This window comes from Nilaparvata lugens, unplaced genomic scaffold (genome assembly GCF_014356525.2).
Source record: "Nilaparvata lugens isolate BPH unplaced genomic scaffold, ASM1435652v1 scaffold4599, whole genome shotgun sequence".
NCBI lineage: Eukaryota > Metazoa > Arthropoda > Insecta > Hemiptera > Delphacidae > Nilaparvata > Nilaparvata lugens.
Window position 1 is genome coordinate 14,816 of NW_024090714.1, and position 4,480 is coordinate 19,295.

The following is a 4,480-nucleotide window of genomic DNA, read 5'->3' on the forward strand; positions in this document are numbered from 1 at the left end:
AGAAAATACAAAGAATATCGGAGTGAGCATAATTGAAAGAGAACATATTCTAAGTTCATTACAAAATTTTAGCGCCAATATCGATAAAGTTATTGCAGAGAGAACTCTAACTTTAGAATCTGCTCTAGGAGAAGTGAAAACTTTAACAGACAGCTTTTCATCCCAGTTGAACAGTATTAACAACGATAAAGTTGATAAAGCTTATTTAGATGAGAAATTAAAAGCCATATCGGATAAAATTAAGAATTTGGAGGTGCTGGACAGAAACTATCTCAATACTAAATTAAAACAGCTTAGTACAGAAATTTTTACTTAAGTAAATGAAACACACCCATCACCAATTGATAAGCAATATTTAGAATCTACTTTGCAGGAATTGACTAGTTCTTCATTAACAAAGGAAGAGTTTGAAAAACGATTATCTGAAATGGCGAGTGCAATAAAAGCTAATATTATGGACAGTATTGAACAATTCATTACAAAAGATGCTATTGCTATTCTGATTAATCAAATTGCAGAAAAGTATGCAACTAAAAATGATATAGGAGATTTTATTAGGAAAAACGAGATGAAAGTTGCTGTGAAAAGCGTTCATGATGAAATAGCTGAGGCAATTAAAAATTCGGAAGAGGGCTCTGTTATGAGACTGCAATGTTCGGCTCCATTCATAGATTATCTTAATTTATTCATCCACAGAGTGGCCTTCGATATCGTGAGCGGATACGCACGCGTGAGTTTTAATATGAACTGGATAGAGGCCAAACAACATAACCTTACAGAAAATCAGGTAGCCGAAATTATTACAGAAAAAATGGGTTTAGCACAGTACAAAGGGGTCATATTGACCCCGAAAACATAAAATCTTGTAAAAGGATAACACTTGACATATTATGAGAGAGAGAGAGTGAAATTTGAAGCATAGTGAATTTAAACAGTTAAACACATGCTGCTTCAAGATAAAGGAGGTGAGTATAAAGAGTTTAGTCTCTGAAATTATGTGAAAGGATAACACTTGACATATTATGGGAGGGTGAAATTTGAAGTATAATGAACTTTAACGGTTAAACACATGTCGCTTCAAATTTCAGTCTAGACATTTTTTCATGTGTCTATGATTGAATGTAACGGTTTTTCCATAAAATCTTTTAAAAGGATGACACTTGACATATTATGAGAGAGTGAAATTTGAAGCATAGTGAATTTAAACGGATAAACACATGCTGCTTCAACACGATAAATCAGTCTAGACATTTTTTCATGTGTCTATGATTGAATGTAACGGTTTGACTCCGAAAACATAAAATCTTGTAAAAGGATGACAGTTGACATATTATGAGAGAGAGTGAAATTTGAAGCATAGTGAATTTAAACGGATAAACACATGCTGCTTCAAGATGAAGGCGGCGAGTATAAAGGGTTTGGTCTCTGAAATTATGTGAAAGGATAACACTTGACATATTATGGGATAGTGAAATTTGAAGTATAATGAACTTTAACGGTTAAACACATGTCAATTTTCAGTCTAGTCATTTTTTCATGTGTCTATGATTGAATGTAACGGTTTTTCGATGCAGGAGTTATTGGGCTTATCTGTAGAGGGGGACCTCACAGGGAGCAGAGTGCACGTGTCATTTGTCTAGACAAGGGAGTCTAGCACGCACATGAGCAGGCGCATGCGTCACTTTAGTCTAGACGCTCAAACTGTCAACATGCTGTCTAACTATTTCGATTGGGGAAGTTTCAACGAGTTCTCTGTAGAAGCAAATCCACTACTCGATTTGGGTTTTGAATTTCATCCTTATGATTGGTTTGTGCTAACAAAGGTAACATTTCCCGATAATGGCGAAATTTACCTTAAAATTATCGATGTTGATAGTGAAGGTGACTTAAATAGTGTGTTTTATTAAGTTGCCGAAAGAATATTCAGTGGTTTTGAATGAGGATAACATCAGAAGTTTTAATTCTCGTTCATGGGAATTGAATGTGAGCGGAAATCGCATATTCTTAAGACAGTTTCATGGTAACTATAGACGTTGAGTATTATTTTGGTTCCGAGTGAAATAGGTCTGAGAATATGTAAGTATTTTTAGATATGCTAGCTCATTCCAATTATACTTAAATATTGTCGGAGAAAACACTTAAACAATAACGACTGGCATGTTTGTACAGCAAAAGAGCTCAATTTTTTACACATTCATAAACAGTTTGATTGAACTCTTGACTGTCAGTTGGAAACCAAGCATAATATGACCCATTATAGAACTTAGATTATTGTAGAGATTCACTAGTACAGTATAGCAATAGATTATTAAGCAATAGATTATTAAGCAATAGATGTAGAGAGAGTCATTGACCTCTCTCTCTCTCTGGATTCACTAGTACAGTATAGATGTGAGAGAGGGATTCACTTTAATCTGTCAGTATAGATGTAGAGTGAAGGATTCACTTCAATCTGTCAGTATAGCATTAGATGTAGAGTGAAGGATTCACTTCAATTTGTCAGTATAGCATTAGAGAAAAGGATTCACTTTAATCTGTCAGCAAGGGAATTTTTTCCCACTCAAAGGGAAATTATTTTTTCCCTCACTTTCTTCATCCCCCTCATCTATACTGGGGATGGGGAAGGGGATAGAGAGAGAGAGAGAGAGAGAGAGATATCTCTTTTCATCCCCCTCATCACCACTGGGCAAGGGGAAGGGGATAGAGAGAGATATATCTCTCTCTTTTCATCCCCCTCATCACCACTGGGCAGGGGGAAGGGGTTAGAGAGATATCTTCCTCTCTTTTCATCCCCCTCATCTACACTGGGCAGGGGGAAGGGGTTAGAGAGAGATATCTTCCTCTCTTTTCATCCCCCTCATCAACACTTGGCAAGGGGAAGGGGAAATCTATTTTTAGAACACCGCCCACCCTACGGGCGGTGGGAAGGGGAGGCGGGATGGACGAGGGATGAGGGGGTTTTGGGAGCAAAAAAACCGGTCTAAAGTATCAGAATCCATCTACTGATGACTATGCTATCATATTGATACACTGTGTGTAACTGTGACAGTGTTGTCTCTTCTAAGTGTAAAGTTGAGGAGAAGAATAGTGTGGTATAGCGAGTTGGGCTCTTTTCAGGGCCACTCGCACGTTTCCACAAATTTTCAACAACAAACAATTTTCACATGAGTGTGGTGAAAATTTCTCTTTTCACTTGTTGCGTCAAACATGAAGACTACAAAGCCTACTGGCAAAAATAATTAACGTTCATGTTTGATCAGTTAATAATACAATATTCTTTTAAAAATTTTTGTCTCAGTGGCCCTGAAAAGAGCCGGCCTCCAAACAGTGTGTGTATGAAAAAACAGCACCAACCAACTAGTTGAGTGGTTGATATTGCACCAGCAATAGAGAGAGAAATGGGAAACAGCATTCTGAACGATATCCTGACATAATAAATTGATAAGAGTGTCAGTGGCCCTAGAAAGGGCCAGCAGCAGTGATTATCTAGAGACACAAACACAAGAAGCATTATGATTGATAGTGAAGGGAAGAAGAGCATCATGAATTAGACTTAGACTACATACTCTAGAGCTAATTGAACACATTATTAAGGTTTTGAGAAGCAGTAGCAGATTTTCATCCAATGAGAAAATTATCGTCTACTGGCCCTGAAAAGGGCCGTTGTTGGTGTGAGTGCGCATTGCATTGCACAGCACCAGCAGCCAATAACATGATATTGCCGCGAGTGTTGTCGTCTAAGCACGTTCTCAACGAATACGCCTGGCCAACTGGATGTCTTTCAGCATGATAGGCACTCTCTTGGCGTGGATAGCGCACAGGTTGGTGTCTTCAAATAGGCCAACCAAGTAGGCTTCGCTTGCCTCCTGCAGAGCCATAACAGCCGAGCTCTGGAAACGCAGGTCAGTCTTGAAGTCCTGTGCGATCTCACGAACAAGGCGCTGGAACGGCAGCTTACGAATAAGCAGTTCAGTGCTCTTCTGGTAGCGACGAATTTCTCGCAGAGCCACTGTACCAGGCCTGTAACGATGCGGCTTCTTCACACCACCGGTGGCCGGGCGGCTTCTTGCGGGCAGCTTTCGTTGCCAACTGCTTCCTGGGCGCCTTACCGCCGGTCGATTTCCTTGCTGTCTGCTTGGTACGAGCCATTGTACTGCTTGCTTGCTTGCTTGCTTGCTTTTGCTGCTGCTGCTGCTACTACTACGTAGGCCTATGGTAGTTCAGAAAATTTTCTTGGCACCACTATTTATAGCAAAATTTGAGACCAACTGTCTGTCTATTGGTCGACAATTTCTGACCAATTGCAGTGCTGACCAAAAAACATAAATATAAGTTTTCCAATGTTATATAATGTTTATATTTCGAATAAGTCAACACTGATGTTTATTTATTTTGAATTTTCATCTGAAGATGGGAGTAAGTCCTTTATAGTGCTTTCAAATGATTTGAATGTTTTCATAAACTAGAGGTTTATTGTATT

The 4,480-nt window shown here is 38.8% G+C and overlaps 1 pseudogene; it reads right to left on the reverse strand.

The window, feature by feature from the left end:
* Nucleotides 1–3,737: 3,737 nt before the first annotated feature.
* On the reverse strand, nucleotides 3,738–4,169 carry LOC111059979 (annotated as a pseudogene).
* Between the last annotated feature and the right edge of the window lie 311 nt (nucleotides 4,170–4,480).